Source organism: Odocoileus virginianus, chromosome 14, assembly GCF_023699985.2.
Source record: "Odocoileus virginianus isolate 20LAN1187 ecotype Illinois chromosome 14, Ovbor_1.2, whole genome shotgun sequence".
NCBI classification, from domain to species: Eukaryota; Metazoa; Chordata; class Mammalia; order Artiodactyla; family Cervidae; genus Odocoileus; species Odocoileus virginianus.
In genome coordinates this window covers 47,540,305-47,557,804 of record NC_069687.1, presented here as the reverse complement: position 1 = coordinate 47,557,804, position 17,500 = coordinate 47,540,305, and the positions used below count along the sequence as shown (strand labels likewise).

Sequence of the window (17,500 nt, the reverse complement as noted above, 5' to 3'; positions counted from 1 at the left end):
GATATCCTTATTAATTAATTATGATAAAAGTCACTATGGCATACTGAAAGAGAATGTGGCAACAGTGAATGATATAGCAAAGCGACATCATCAGTCTGGGAAATCCCACAGTGGCAATTTCAATACTTTGGGCACTGTTTTCTAGCAGTTCTTTACATACTAATGTCATTTTTCATTGACATCCTTTGGGGGCAGGTTCCTGATCACTTGATACATTATTTCCCTCTCTAGATGACCCAGACTAGACACTATGAGTCTAGCACCTCATTCTCATATGGAAAATGGAATTCATGTGACTGTCACCCAAAATGACAGCTTATATCATCTCAGAAGGAGATCACTTAATTTGTGGGACATTTTATCAGAGACATTAATTTAGAAGTCAAATCATACAATATATCCTCTGTTTTCATTTAAAACTTCCCAAAGAAGTTTACCTTGAATTTGCAGTGAGAATTAACTATTACTTTAAAAAGAGGAAATGAAAGAATATCTTAAGAAATAAGAGCAGTTTCATTATGATTCAAATGGTGTTATATTTCCCTGCTAGTTATTTCATAAAGACAGATACTAGGGGGAAACAAGGGAGATTAAAAAAAATTTTTTCTCATCATTTTGAACTTATTTCAACGTATGATTTAGCACTCTCTTCTTCAAAATTAGTGGACATTTTCAAAACTTTGTCCCTTTCCATGATTGGCAACTAAAGAAGAGAAGTCTTTATCAACTTTAAAAGATACTACAGCTGTGAGCGTGAATCCCACAAGTTATCATTATAACAAGAATTTATTTTAATAGTAATTTTTATAAATCAAAATGTTTAACTTTTATAAATTAAGAATATCAAATAAATCATAAATTTATTTTCATGTACTGATACACATTGAAAGGGTGTACTTGAAATGAATGAAAATACACTGTTGCAAAACATGCAATATTGAAAGTCATTGTAAGGCTCATTAGAAAGCAAGATAGGCAGGTAAAGCAATTTAGCTTCAATCTTCAAAAATACTGCCATTGAACTGAGTACTAGCTTGTTGACTGACCAAAATAATGCAAAAATCTTCCTTTCTTAGGTCTTTAGATCAGATTGATAAAGCTGGAGTTAGAACTATGATCTAATTGTGAGATGGAGACAAAAACATATGAAAAATTGTTTTCATATCCCTTGCTAATTTAATCTGCTAAAATACATTTCACCTGCAAAGTGAAACTTGAATTAATAAGGCATGTATTAATATAGAGATAATATATAAATCTCTATTCAGCTGCTGGAGTTTTACACACATTTTAAATTTTCTCTGCCAGCCTTCAATGCTACTACCTAATAAATTGTCATGAGAATTTGTATAGGGTGAGTGAATGAGCATCATCTTCATTATCTGAAAGGATCCTGATAAAGATACTACATTCATTAATATATTGACAGCATGGCCAAACATTAAAATGCTTCAAAACAATCTCTTTGTTATGCTTCGAATTTTACCAAGTCTAATTTTTTTTCTGGATTTGAGTTATATTTATTTATATGAATATTAATTCATTTAGTGTGGGTAAGCTTTAAGGTCCACAGGCATCAGGGCAGAAACTGAGCTTTACTTTGTTTGTAGAAATTGGCCAAGATCACATTCTGACATGGGGGGACTATTTCTTGATAGTTAGGACCTAAGCCCCATTATCACAAAAGAAAAGGAAAAGCCTCAAAGAGGAGATAGTCAAGTTCAAACAGAAAGGCAAAAAAATATTTATGATTAGAACATATTAAACATTTACAAAACCCAATTGGGCAATGGGGCTTTTTTAATATTTTGCAGTATGGTCTTAAGACTCTAATTCTTTCATTAATGAAACAGATTCATGTGGTAACTAAAGATCTTTGAAAACTTTGACTTTGATAAATATCCAAATGAGCATATTTATCAAGTATCATATAGATGCACTAAATATTTTGCTTGCATTATGGCATGAAACACTTATAAAGCACATACAACTGTTATATTTAAGTTTGAACAGATAAGAATCTCAAAAAAGCAAAATTAACTTTACTTTTAGTCATACAGCCAAAAAAAAAAAAAAAATGAGAGAGAGAGACTCAAACACTCATCTATATGAATCTAAAATCAAAGCTTTTAACCACTACTGTACATCACCTCTGGTGAAGTGGTCTCTCAAAAGTGGCCATCTCAAAAAATAATACATGAAAATCGTGGTTGTATATTCATTTAGTATTAATACGATGTCTGAATCTACCAGGCAAGCTAATGGATCAGATGGTGTTTGTTTAGACCAAATCCAAAAACAATTTTTGTTTCCCACTTCCCCCTTAAATGATTTTACTTATTCTTTTAAGACCATTTTAACCCTTATCTGCTCTTCATAGCCCTTCCTAACCCATCCCACTGGGCTAATGCCCCACTTCTCTGCCTTTTTAACAGGCAGTGTACATGCTAGGACAGAACCGATTATGTCTTACTGCAACAGTCTGTTCCCACTCTCTTATTTCCTCCATATTGTCAGCAAAGCCCCTGAGAGCAAATTAGGGTCCTAGTGAAAAACAAATTTGAAGCCTAAGAGGAAGCAGATATGTACTGGCATGTAACAGTTGACTGTTGTATATCATTATCCCCTTACCCCCAAACTCCCCACCTCCCTGTACAGTTTTAAAGTAACAATTATATTTTCTCTGTGTTTCTACCATCCAGTATGCTGTATTTAGTCACTCAGTGATGTCTGACTTCTTGTGAGCCCATGGACTGTAGCCCGCCAAGCTCCTCTGTCCATGGGGATTCTTCAGGCAAGAATACTGCAGTGGGTTGCCATGCCCTCCTCAATGGATCTTTCCAACCCAGGGATTGAACCCAAGTCTCCCACATTGCAGGCAGATTTTTTTTTTTTTTTTAACCATCTCAGCCACCAGGGAAGCCTCCCATTCAGTACAGTGTTTAGTATATACCAGACTATCAGAAAATGTTGCTTCAACAGATGGCCCAAATAAGAGCTCAGAGAAGACATATGATGATGATATAGTTTTAATTAGGTCTTGAATCTTGAAAAAGAATGAATTGATTCTATACCTTTGACTTAGGCTTGTAATGAACACTAAAATACATTTTTTTTTTCTTTGTAATTGATCATTTCCTGCATAGATGGTAAACATAGCAAGGTATTTATAAGCACAAATTCTTAGACCAGACTGCCTGGCTTTAAATCCTGCTTCTGCTACTTCCTTCCTGTGTGACTCACAGAAACCTTCCTTAACTCCTGTGCCTCAGTTGTATAATATAAGAAAATATAGGAATTATAGTAAATTTTTTTCTGTATGGATTTGTTCAGAGGATTAAATAAAATAAACTTTGTAAATTTCTTAGAGGAGTGCTTGGCATATAGTAAGTAACAGACATTTAAATATTAAGTAACATTTGGTTGAAGTCTTTTTTTTACTAGGCTCTAAGCTCCATGATGGCAGGAACTAGAACTTTGTTTACTATTTCTCATAGTTGTATAAATACCATCTAGAATAGACACCTAGGAAATAACAGTTGAGTAAACAGGGTTTTCCTTTTAAAACGTGATCTTTAAATTCAAACTTTCATTTTTTTCAACTAAATTCTCTGGCATATTTTCAATAATGCCAATACTTACCCAATGCATCTTGAATTCCATTTTGATACAGCAATAATAAAAGCTGGCCACCAAAAAGCAGTTAAATGCAGATAACCCTGATTTTTAATTGGAAAATGTCCTTTTTATTTTTTTCAAGTTAGATAAACAGTCCTTTTTTAAAAATTTCCTCCTGAAATTGTTTTTTTTTTAATACTCTAGCATTATTTCACCTTTAGAATATTTCATTTTAAAATTTAACGATAAGAAAAGAATATTTGCACTCATCCCTTAGTACTATCAAAATCTTTGCACAGATCTAGTAGTCATCCCCAAACTCAGAGATAAGGAATGCAACTCACTCTGCCTTCACGCAACGCATGAAGACCTTATAGGATACTTCGCAAGCTGAGCAGGACAATTCCTTTCAGTAGTCTGCCTTTCTTCTTCCTCTTCTTTTTTTCTTTCAGTGTACTAAACGCCTCCATTTTGCCTTCACTGGCTGGATTTTGGGACCTGACTTTTCAAGGGGCTAATAGGAGAAAAAATGACAAGCGAACAAATAAATATAATAAAATCTTATAGGTGTTTGGATAGCAGTATCACAGTCTCTCAAGATATGGGCAGGAAGGTGGGTTAGGCAAGAGAGCAAGAAAAAGGGAGCAGCTGAGAATTCAAGAAAGCTATGGAAAAATAACACTTGACTTAGCTATCAAATATTTAGTAGGCATTCAGCAGGGAGTGTGAATGAGATAAAGAGGTTCTGAGGTAGAAGCAGCAGCTGAAATGCAGAAGTGGAGGTGAGGGGAGCAGGGAGGGCTGGCTCTGCAAGCGGGGTGTGGCTGCTGCTCAGAGACAGGGGGTGGGAGGGAGGTTCGTACGCAGGGCCGGGTTCCGTCTGGTTTGAGAAGAGTCCGTTGATCAGATCTCTCTGCTGGCAATAGGAAGAGGGTCAAACAGGGAGGCCAGCATGGGGACATTTAGAAGAGAAAGAAGGATGAGCAGCACTGGTGAAGAAAAGAGTGAGGCTAATGGGAGCGTTCCTGGTGACAGAAGTGGCAGAGAGCGTGCACTCTACAGGGCCAACCGCAGAGACTGTTGGGAGTGGACTCTAGCCTTTGTCGGGTGTGGGCTACGTTAGGGGGAAAAGCAACAAATGGCAAAGCTCTCAGGAACTGAACAGTGGAACCCAAGAGAGCTGTAGATCTGGAGGTGCGGCTGGACGTGGGGCAGCCTCCGAGTTCAAACTGTGAGATCCTAAAGCAGTGCCAGAAGCCGACCAAGCGTGGGAAGTGGAGCGGGGGTGGGGCTTGAGCTTGGGAATCAATACCTTTATCTCTCTTTTGCCTGCAGCCTTCTCATCAACAGGGAGGCTTGGCGTGCTGCAGTCCATGGGGTCGCAAAGAGTCAGACTTCGCTCGGTCATGACTGAGCAACTGAACTGAGCTGAACTTCTCACCAACACTGGTCAAAACCAGAGGACAAAGGTATCTGAGTGTCACAATCAGTGAATGTCAGGCCTTAGGAGCCCAGGACAGGAGCTCAGGAGCCCAGCCTTAGGAGCCTTAGGACAGAGAAGGGTGGGGAGTGGATCTGGAGGAGCAAAAAACTGACCAGCATAGGAGGCCCAATCTCAGTGATGACAGTGGGAGGAAGCACAGTTGGGGGTCTGGAGTGATTCTAGAACTAGTAACTTAAGTGGGAGAACAAATGTTTTGCTTCAGGGCCCTAAAATTCAGAAAACACAAAAAATTTGATGAATGATTTTAAAAATTTGGCCCAACGATGAAGGGTTCAGCCTCAGCAAATTTTCGGTCTCTCTGACAAAAGCCACATAGCATACTGTCTCTACATGCTGCTTGCAGAGCCATTGGCAATGGTGATGGCTGATATGATGCCCTCAGCTCTGCTCTGATTTGTCCTCCCAGAGTGAGCAGCCTTTTGTAATTTGCACAAAGGTGCCACAAAAATCAGCTGTATCTTTGAGCTGTCACCATTAGAATGAGAATTTGCCTTTGACCCCAAAGGAAGTGAATAAAGATTCAAGGTTAAGAGTCAAGGTCAAGGCAATGAATAGAGGCATTGGTATACACTCACCACCTGGGAGAATATTTGTGCAAAATAGGTTACTAGTAGTGGGTGCTAAATTACATGTTAGACTTTTTAATAAATTTTATAGATTAGAGCCACTATGTGGACTTGAAAAATTTCCAAAATGTCTGTCATTTTGGCTTTGACTCTAGCCTGGAGGAACTCATTATCAAACTTGTTTACCTTGCAAGCTGTAATAATTGATATTAACAAAAACATTCTGCTCATAGCTTTATGCTGTTGAGCTTAAGAGTTCCTCAAAGCTCTTCTGCTTAGTCCATGTCTTCCAAACATAGATTTGTTTCCAAGTTTAAAGCTAAATTGAAAATCAAACTAGGTGTGGGAGAAGAAATGTTTGAAACTGGTTGTTTTCAGGTTTTCTGGGCATTGGACATGCATCTCACATTTCCAAAGAGGAAAGGTAAAAGTGATGAATGAATAGGACCTCCTATTTTGGCTTACACAGGCCACAGTTTTCAAAATCATAAATAAGAAAGAAAAAATATTTCTTTGACTTTTTCCAAAATATAGGAGTAGTGTCTTTGTCATGTTCATTTATACACTCTCCTCCCAGGAGAGCACAAGATTTCCTTCTAATCTGTGGGAGCTGGGACTATCCAAAGCTGCAATTTAGGGTCAGGGAGCAGGATATTGAACAACTTTTTGAGGATCTTTCTATCTGAGATTCTTCTATATAATTTACAAAAAGGAGTCTGAGGACACGTATGTCTGGCCTTGGCTTGTGTGTGTGGGCTCAGTCGCTAAGCTGTGTCCAACTCTTTGTGACCCCTTGAACTGTAGTCTTCCAGGCTCCTCAGTCCATGAGATTTTCGAGGCAAGAATCCTGGAATGGGTTGTCACTTCCTCTTCCAGAGGATCTTCCCAACCCAAGGACTGAATCTGTGTCTCCCACGACTCTGCACTGGCAGGTGGATTCTTCACCACTGAGCCACTGGCTGAGTTCATATAATCAAAAAGTCATTGACAATGTGCTCACTTCAGCAGGGCATATACTAAAATTGGAACCATACAAAGAAGATTAGCATGGCCCCTGTGAAGGACGACACACAGATTTGTGAAGCATCCCATACTTTTCGAAGGTCCAGACATTATAAAACTCTTAGAGGAAGACATAGGCAGAACACTCTGACATAAATTATAGCAAGACCTTTTTGACCCACCTCCTAGAGAAATGAAATAAAAGCAAAAGTAAACAAATGAGGCCCAGTTAAACTTAAAAGCTTTTGTATAGCAAAGGAAACCATCAACAAGATGAAAAGACAACCCTCAAAAGAATGGGAGAAAATATTTGCAAATGTAGCAACTGACAAAGGATTAATCTTTAAAATATACAAACAGCTCATGTAGCTCAATATCAATAAAATAAACAGCTCAATTAAAAAAAAATGAGTGGAAGACCTAAACAGACATTTCTCCAAAGAAGACATACAGATAGCCAACAAATACATGAAAATATACTCAACATCACTAATTATTAGAAAAATGCAAATCAAAACTAAAGTGAGGCATCACCTCACACTGGTTAGAATGACCATCATCAAAAAATCTACAAACAATAAATTCTGTAAAGAATGTGGAGAAAAGGGAACCCTCTTACACTGTTAGGAATGTAAATTGATACAGCCACTATGGAAAACAGTATGGAGGTTCTTTAAAAAACTAAAAACAGAACTACCATATGACCCAGCAATCCCACTGGGCATATACCCAGAGAAAGGCATAATTCAAAAAGACACATGCACCGCAATGTTCATTGCAGCACTATTTACCACAACCAGGACATGGAAATAACTTAAATGTCCATCAATAGAGGAATGGATAAAGAAGATATGGTACATATATACAGTGGAATATTACTCAGCCATAAAAGGAATGAAATTGTGCCATTTGCAGACATAGAAAGATCTAGAGACTGTCATACAGAGTGAATTGAGAGAGAAAAACAAATATGTAAATTTTTTGTATATGGAATCTAGAAAAATGGTATAGATAATCTTATTTGCAAAGCAGAAATTGAGACACAGACATGAACAAATGTATGAATACCAAGAGGGAATGGGAGGGAAAGGACGAATTACATTGGGATTGACATATATACACTATTGATACTACGCATGAAATAGATAACTAATGAAGACATAGTCTTTATCATAGGGAACTCCACTCAGTGCTCTATGCGGACCTAAATGTGAAGGACCTACAAAAAAGAGGCGGTATATGTATACATATGGCTGATTCACCTTGCTGTACAGTAGAAACTAACATAACATTGTAAAGCAACTATATTCCAATAAAATTAAAAAAACTAGTATGAGGAAATGTGGGCAGATAGGGCAGATTCAGAACTCTAAGAATTTGTCAATATACTAAACATCGCTGAGTTATATACCCAAAAAACGCTATTGAGAGAGAAGCCACTTTTGATTTGCTCATCTGTCAAGACTGTATTACATCTTACTGAAATGTGTGGTACAAATCTACAAGTCTTTTCCTCCAATTCTGAAATTCAAAAAACCTGAAAAAATAAAAAGGTCTATATAACTTGTTTGGTGATAAAACCTCGCTTGGCCTAAATTATTTGGCAGTAGAAGTTGACATAAATTATGTGAGTCTGTGTTTAGTATTTATTCATTCTTCTTAGAGTGAGTATTAATATATTTAATTGCAGTAATGCAGTAATTATAAGGTGATGTCCCATACCTTTGATGGATTACATGTAATAAGGAATATGCAATGTATTGCCATTCAAAAATTCCACAAAATTGTATATTACAAAAATATCTAGCATTACAATTTTCAGACTCTCAGAGTGTCAGCTGTCAGATTGCAGACTTGTGTTGACAGAAGACATGGTTACCTGTGGAATGCTGGCTTCTCTCTCACAGAATGAAAATGTTTCTAATTTTGCTGAACATAACAGATGCTTGATGAATATTGTTGACTTAATGATTTATTACTGAGTAACATATCTGAAGGTGCAGAAGAAGAGGCAGAAATAGATTTATGGAAATATGAGGAGATAAAGATATATCTTCAAGGTGAGAGAAACAGAATCAATTTTCCAGGTGAGTAAAGTTTAGAGGAGGAGGTAGAATTTCAAGAGGTAAGTTTTCCAAATGCAAAGGTTTTTTAAAAATACCTTTTCTTTCATAGAAATCTAAAATTGATTATTTTTATTCTGTGTTTAATATTGGAGGGATTCCTGTAATTCCTTTTTCTTTCTTTCTTTTTGGTTGCTTGGATGAAGAATCTTATTTCCTGACTAGGGTTCACTGCAGTTCACTCACTGCCCACTGCAGTGGAAGCATGGAATCCTAACTGCTGGACCACCAAGGAATACCCTTCCTGTAATTTCTTAAATACTTTGTTTTCTTTAGGGACTAAAGAATAGGGATAACTATTAAAATTAGTTTATAAATCATATCTCAGTTATTTTAACAATTTAATGAGCATGAGCAGACCAAGTGCCATATATTCATAATTTAATTTAATCCTCACAAAAACTGTGTGATACAGAAGTATTATTTTTCCCATTTTTCACATAATGGCATTTCTAGATAAATCAAATAACTCATCTGAAGTTATATTAGTAAGCATTACAGCCAGAGAGTTCAACTCAAGCAGAGCTCCAATCCTTTGTTCTTAAACTACTACACTGTACTTTATTCTATAATAACCTGAAGTTCATGGTTAAAAAGAAAAATGTGGGCAGCTCTTTAAATAACCACACAGTACTGTATAATATGTTCTGGGCTATGTTCTCTTATAAGGGCATAGTTGGGAGTTATCAAAAAGGCCCTCTTGGACATAAGCTATATTGTTAAGCTATATACAGTATTCAGCTGTAATGAAAACCAGGAAGTCCAATAATAGTGCTTAAATAAACAAGCTCACATAATATTATGCTCAGGCTTCCCAGATGGCTCAGTGGTAAAGAATCTGCCTGCTAATGCAGGAGACACAGGAGATGTGGGTTTGATCCCTGGGTCAGGAAGATCCCCTTGCAACCCACTCCAGTATTCTTGCCTGGAAAATTCCATGGAGAGGAGCCTGGTGAGCTATAGTCCATGGGGTCGCAAAGAGTCGGACATGACTGAGTGCACACACAACCCCCCCCAACACAAACACATACACACAATATGATGCTCACATAAGAAGTCTGGAGGTAGGTTGTTCTCAGCATGGATATCATGGTTTAAAGGTGTCAGGTTTAAGAGCTTTAGGATTTCTTTTTGGCTTTTCTCCTAATGCTCCCAAATTGTTTGCTCTAGTTTCAGCTTTTGTATCCCCATTCAAGCCCGGAAGAAGGAAGGAGGAAGATGGATTGGCTATGACTACCCTTTTAGTCAAGAAAATTAAAAACTCCCCCAGAAGCATCCCAGCAGTTGTCCAGTTGTATGGTTCTATGGTCACCCCAGGTGTGAGGGAGGGTGGGAGAATGAAGAACCATGTCTTAGCTGGATCAGTCCAATCATAGGTAATTATCTAGGACAGGGGTCTGCCAACTTTTTCTTTAAAGGGCCACATAGTAGGTAATTTAAGTTTTGCAATCCAGATGGTCTCTGTAGCAGCTGCTCAGTTCTGTGGCTGCCATGGTATAAAAGTGGCCCATAGACGATGTGTAAATGAATGGGCTCATTCGTGTTCCAATAAAACTTTATTTATAAAACTGGCAGGAGAACCGATTTGATGGGAGGCTATAATTTACCAGTCCCTAACATGCAACTCAGAGAAGGCAATGGTAACCCACTCCAGTACTCTTGCCTGGAAAATCCCATGAACGGAGGAGCCTGGTGGGCTGCAGTCCATGGGGTCGTGAAGAGAAGGACATGACTGAGCGACTTCACTTTCACTGTTCACTTTCATGCATTGGAGAAGGAAATGGCAACCCACTCCAGTGTTCTTGCCTGGAGAATCCCAGGGACGGGGGAGCCTGGTGGGCTGCCGTCTATGGGGTCGCACAGAGTCAGACACAACTGAAGTGACTTAGCAGCAGCAGCAACATGCACCTTGGCACATTGCTGACAAGTCAAACAGACATTCATTTTATAAGCAAGAAAGGAGGGAGGGGATCATGGGTAGAACCAACAGTGGCTGTGACTGAGGATAGAAATATTCTTTTGACTTATTTTTTTCCCCCTTGCTTTCCATGTTTTGGCTGGAGGTTTTATGCTTTTGTGCTATGGAGCTGTAAAGGTAATAGATGTAGCAACCTCCATCAAGAGAGCTTGCGGGGAACTGGTTAGATAGACTTGAGGCCACCTGTTGGCCCACACAAACTGTCAGCTTTTGAAAGTGGATGCCACAGACTGTTGGGTACCAGAGTGTGGAAGACAGTGATTGCTGCCTGCCCATTTCCCACACTTCTTTTTCCTTATTATTCAGCAAGGGGAAGTAATGTGCTCAGGTAAAAAAGTTTATTTACAGCCTCCCATGCTTCAAGAAATGGTCATGAGCATCATCCTGGCCAATGAGACATGCATGGAAGTTTCTGGGCGAGAAAGTTTTCTAAGGTGGCAGCTTCCTGAGCATGAGGTTTTGCTTTTCTCTTATTTCTCCATGCCCTTTCTGCTTGGACAGCACCATCTTGCAACCACAGTGTAACAAGCACGAGGGTAAGGGCCACCCACTAAAATGACTGAATCAGCAAGTAGAAGCAGCCCAGGTACCTGATGACGTTATGGAGCTACTACACCATGGGCAGTTGGACACAAGGAAAAGGAAAACCCCTTAAATTGTCTAATCCGTTGCTTACTTGGAGTTTCTGTGGCTTGAAGCCAGATGCACTCCTGACAGATGTACAGGATGTCTTGTGTTCAAAGGAGCAAAAAGAAATGGCTCTCTTTTCCACGTAAAGTCGGAGAACAAGATTCCTCATTTTCTGCTTCTGACTCTGTGGTGAGACATTCACATTCTTCTTAGTCAGGGTTAGTCTCTCCTAGTTTTTAATGCTTTCTGGCTGAGATTGGCTTAGTGTGTCCCATTACAGAGAACATGCTGTGAGCTGGTGCCTGGGATCCTGATTTTCCACTTTGGTTCCCACCACACCTTATTTGTTTATTAGGTCACAGATGTGTCTTCAAACCCATTCAAGCAGTGTACAGTTACTGTGACTATGTTTCATCAGCTCAACTGTTGAATATATTTTAACAAGTCAAGCAAATTGACATGTTTGCTAATTCATTCATTACAGAATTAGGAATATTTTGTAATATTTCAATTGACATATAGGCTGGTTACATATTTTCTCCATTTAGAAAAAAACAAAATAACTTTAATTCTACTATGAGGAGATAGACACTGTTAACATTTAGTAGTGCTATCTCCTAGATGTACATAAAGACAGATACATATATTATATACACATTCACCTATTTGAAATCTTGATGTATGTTGAGTTTTGTATCTTGCTGGTTTGTCACATTATAAAGTGAACCATTCTCTGTTCTGCTATGTCAAATAGTCTTTAAAACATGTTTTTTTAGTGGCAGTATAGTATTGCATCATATTACCAGTATTTTTTCTTTTCTTTTTCATTTTAGTTTATTATAAGATTTTGAATATAGTTCCCTGTGCTATACAGTAGGACCTTGCTAGTTATTCATTCTATATATAATAGCTTGCATCTGTTAACCCTTTACTCCCAGTTCAACCCTCCCTGACTCCTTGGTAACCACAGTCTGTTCCCTATGTCTGTTTTGTTCATTTGTGTCATATTTTAGGTTCCACATATATACAATATCATACGGTATTTGTCTTTCTCTTTCTGACTTACTTTGCATGCTATGATAATCTATCCACATAACTGCAAATAGCATTTCATTCTTTTTTTTTTTTACTGTTTAGTAATCAAACTATGTTTTAAAGCTCACTATAGATAGATGTTTTAGTTGCTTTTAATATTTGGCCATTATAAAAAATATGAACAACCTTATATGAAACTTTTTCCTTTGTTATATGGAAATACTTTCTTAGAAAAATTTACTAGAAATAAACCTTCTGGATCAAATACTGGCAGTTTTTATATGCTGCCAAATAGCCCTCCTACAGGATAGCTGCTGTTGTTCAGTTACTCATTTATGTCCAACTCTTTGCAACCCCATGGACTGCAGCATGCCATGCTTCTCCATCCTTCACGATCTCTTGGAGTTTGATAGCACTGGCATTTAATCCCATTAGCAGAGTATATGTAGGTTTATGTGTTTATGCTATTTTCTACACTTTCATATACACCAAGTTAAAAAAAGTTTGAAATAATTTCACAGGGTAAAAAAATAGTCTTTAGATCTTAACATCTTTTTAATGGATGAGATTGAGCATCTACTTCATATGTTAATTTGGCTATGCTTTATTTCTCTTTATTTCTGTATACCTTATTTGGTTGTGTATATTTTACTCATGGATATTTTAATTGACTATATATTATTGATATAGATTCTTTCTCCTCTGTGTTTTTCATAAGATGGATAACTGTTATTTCCTGAATGTGATATAATTGTGAGCTTTCTGTGATACACCTATGAAAATAGCAAATAGTTAACCCCCTTCAACATTTAGCAATATTTTAGGTTGAACTTGGAAGATGTTATACTCTTGACATTAGCATTTTTCTAAAAAGCATATGTCTCCTTTGATATGTTTTCTTCATAAATGACATGCACTTAGAGTGGTGAGGGGAATCCATATTTTTTCTTAAGTCATATAAGTACTGTGAACAGTAAACTGTACTGGAAAAATCTCCATTCCTTGGTGTTGCTCCATCATCCGTCCTTGAATTGCAGTTTAGGAGTCTCTTAATTGTGAGTTGGACAGTGAAGAAAGCTGAGCTCCGAAAAATTGATGCTTTTGAACTGTGGTGTTGGAGAAGACTCTTGAGAGTCCCTTGGACTGCAAGGAGTTCCAACCAGTCCATCCTAAAGGAGATCAGTCCTGGGTGTTCACTGGAAGGACTGATGCTGAAGCTGAAACTCCAATACTTTGGCCACCTCATGAGAAGAGTTGACTCATTGGAAAAAACCCTGATGCTGGGAGGGATATGGGGGCAGGAGGAGAAGGGGACAACAGAGGATGAGATGGCTGGATGGCATCACCGACTCGATGGACATGAGTTTGAGCAAACTCTGGGAGTTGGTGATGGACAGGGAGGCCTGGCGTGCTGCAATTCATGGGGTTGCGAAGAATAGGACACGACTGAGTGACTGATATAAACTGAACTGAACAATGTGTTTTGAAGTCCTTAACTCTGAATGCCTATGTTACCCTATTATACCACTTTTTGAAACTCAATATTTGTATTTCTTTTCTTCATCTACTTTGAAAGTGGTACAATTTATCTAGAAAGGGTGATAAACAATAGGCTTTAGACATTTATTTAAACCAGTCTGATGATTTTAATCTCCTTGAAGCTAAAACAAAGTCTTGCATGAGAATATAGTTTTCCATGTTTTTATTATAATCACATATTATAAATTAGGTAATGCTTAAACAACTTGCTTTTCTTAAACCTACCACTTTATTCACCCCTTTGTTGTTCATGAAAAATTCTATAATTCCTGGAGAGCTTATTTCAAATGGATACTTTCTAACAGTTTAGAAATGCTAAAAAGTCACATTCTCTGAAACTGCTTGCATCTGCTTCTCATTCTCCCCTGACCAGCTCTATCAACTAAGATTCCTCATTGTGAAACCAGAAACTGATGATGTCATGTCTGAGAATTTCATTGTACAGTATTTACAATGGGAAGAAAAGTACTTTTTTTTCTTGCTCCTTTCTGGATAAAACACTGCTCTATCTCACACACTTGCCTAAAATAAATGTGTTCTATGCCTGATTGTTATTCAAACAAGAACTCTATGGGATAACATGAGCCAATCTCTAATGCAGAAGAATAGGTCAGAGGCATTACACTTCGAAATGAAAATATGTGGTGGCTTCTCTCTTAAAGGAAGATTCCTGTTTTCAAAGACAGAAAAAGGCCAACCATATCCAGAAATTATTTCTGGTTAGTTTATGGGCAATAAACATAAGATCAGTGAGAGGACACTCGGTTAGATTACAATGCATTTTCTTTGCTTGTGTGCTGGTTGTTGCTGTCAACTTAAAGCCCTAATACTTGGTATCTCAGTAATTGGTTCTGAGACAGTCTCTCTTTAAGGTAGTCACTATCGGCGCTCAGTCATAAAAGCTGTAATAGCTAGGGTTAATCAAGATTGTGTCATGCCCTCACGTGGCCTGCACTGGTCCATAGAGTCTTCATGTAACTTAGAAGCAACCCCTCCCCTCTGCTTCCCCGCCTCCCTCCCTCAATGTGGTGGGCTCAGCGCTTAATAACCAATGGTCCCTCTGCACAGGTTAAAAAAGGTGCTGCCTACCTCTGGGCAGCCAAGGCCTAGAAAATGGAGTGTGGGCTGGATTTTAGCCTCCACTTTCTGCCTCAGCAAGACACTCGTTCATGATGCAGCCTACACATCAACACATAGTATAAAGCACTTTATGTGGATTAACTCACTTAATCATGAGAATGAGAGTTCTTTGCTTTGAGACCTATTATTGGAAACATCCTGAAGTCGCTCACCTGATCAGGAAGAGGTGGAGAGGGCAGGCAAAGGGCACTTCCCAACTTCCTGAGAGTGCCCTAACCCAGCTGAGAACTTAGCCTGCAGGAGACCAAAAGTGTCTTCCTTCAGCTCAGAACATATGGTATTTATTTGTATGAGACACACCCCACGACCCCTGGAAGTGACTCCCAAGTCAGGCCCAGCATTTACAACCCTGAGAGGGAAGGAGGCATGTTTGTGACAAACTGGGAAAGCAAAGCCTAATAGATGTGACAACATTCACTTAAATTCTCAGAAAGAAGATGGTGAGATGTTGTTCACACGTTACTCAGGGTTGTGTCCCGTGGGGCCATCTTTCCCTTTAGATACACTGATGGACTCAGACCTGATGAGATGAAGCTCTGAGGAGTGCAAGTCAGTTAGATCCTTAAGTCATCCACGGACTCCAGAGTTTCCAAGGGTTATTTTGTGTCATCAGGTAGCATGGTAAACCAGGGCAGAACAGGGAAGTCATGCTGAGAACCAAGTTGGCAATAGAAGAATGTCAGGTGGGCAGTCCCAGGACCACACCGTGACACACGGAGAATGAATATGTTGGGGATGTGACTGTCAGAGCAAGGCAGCTAGCATGAGGGGTGACAAGTGCCATCCAGGAGAACCCGTGATCCCACAGGAGAGATGTGTGCTTGGGAGTTCAGAGATAGACTTCAGACTCACATGCTCTATTGGAATCTCTTTTCACTCTTGGAGAGTGGAAGTGTGAACTGAGGTGATGTAGACTGCGGTAGATCAGAAAGCTTTGTACAAACAAGAGGGCAGGGGACAAACATCTTCAGGGAGTGGGATTAACTGCAGAAGCTGAGACAGTGCAATGTGTTCAGGAGCCAGACCAAGCTGCTGGGATGAAGAACTTGTCCTGTGGGACAGCGGAGGTCAAGATCGGAAGGCAGGTGGGAGACATTGCAAATGGTGTGAATTTTAGAAAGGGAATTTACATTTCTGGAACATGTTTTATTTACTGGGCAAATAAATATACATGAGTTCATTCCATTCTCACCATAAACACTGTTTCGAGTGTTTTTACTTGTAACTGCAATTCACATTTTGCTGATGAGGAAAATGAATTTGAGTGAGGTAAAGTAACTTATGAGTCTAGAGGTAACTCAGAGATTTGAACCCAAATTTAGCTGGTTCCAAAACCTAATCACTTTTTATTCTACCATATTGTCAGACTGTAACAAGGGGTTTCTTGAAAAACATGATGAAATGAATGTCTGAGGACAATTAGGATAACTAATCGAGCCCGACAGACTTGAGCAGAGACGGGCACGCAGTGTTTTAGGAAGTCATTCTAAGTAGAGGCTAGACTAGGTTTGTGTCAAGGAAAAGAGTAAATATAAGGACATTTTAAAAGAAGAATTAGTGGAATTTGGCATCTGGCTGAATAAAAGTTGAAGGAAAGGGAATAAGCAGGTGGAGCTGTGGAAGGGACACTGGATGAGGATTTAGGATGTTAGGTCTGGTTCTTGCTCATAGTGTGAACTTGCAGAAAACAAGGGTCTTTCAACTGCATATCCTTATCTGAAAAGTAAAGGAATTAGATTGGGTATCCTTGAAGATTTTACTGAACTCTAGAATTCTATGCATCACTGATTTAAAGATGACTCAAAGGTTGCAAGCCTGGGTGGTTGGAAGAACATCCTTTCATTGACAGAAAGGACATCCTTTCATTAATGGAAATACACTAGTAGGAAAGATGGTGGTTATGTTTTTGGATGGGAAAAGCATGTTTCCAGCCTTGTATAAAACCATCATCCCACATGCACCCTGCTATTCACCTGATTCCCAGAATCACCAGAAACATCTTTCCAACCCTCCCCATTTACTAACCTTTCATTTTCCAGCCACAGCCCCACATTCCAATCCTGAGCTCCCAGTCTTGTGCTAATACCACACTGAGTAATCCCTTTTAGTCTTGCAAAGTGTGTATAGTTGTACTGCCAACCACCCTACTCTTTAGAGCAGAGAAAGGGAAAACTAAGGAAATCTTTCACATACATTATTTACTGAAGAAACACTTCTGATTTAATATAAAAAACTATGTATCTCAAAGTCATCATTACAATAAGATCTAGAGTATGTGTAGACACTTTCTCAAAATATTTGTGATTCCCTTTAAACTAGACAAAACATATGAAAATCTAAACTGGCAAAATTGATGAATCAGGAA

General features: G+C 38.6%; 1 long non-coding RNA gene and 1 other non-coding gene across 2 annotated transcripts; both read left to right on the top strand.

Annotated features, from left to right (window-relative positions):
- The first annotated feature begins 4,959 nt into the window (after positions 1-4,959).
- Positions 4,960-13,998, top strand: LOC139038267 (uncharacterized). The gene is made up of 2 exons (XR_011491238.1): positions 4,960-5,087; positions 9,984-13,998. It is a non-coding gene; the product is annotated as an uncharacterized lncRNA (long non-coding RNA).
- LOC139038336 (U6 spliceosomal RNA) lies at positions 6,683-6,786 on the top strand. Its single transcript, XR_011491329.1, has one exon. It is a non-coding gene; the product is annotated as a U6 spliceosomal RNA (small nuclear RNA).
- Positions 13,999-17,500: the final 3,502 nt, after the last annotated feature.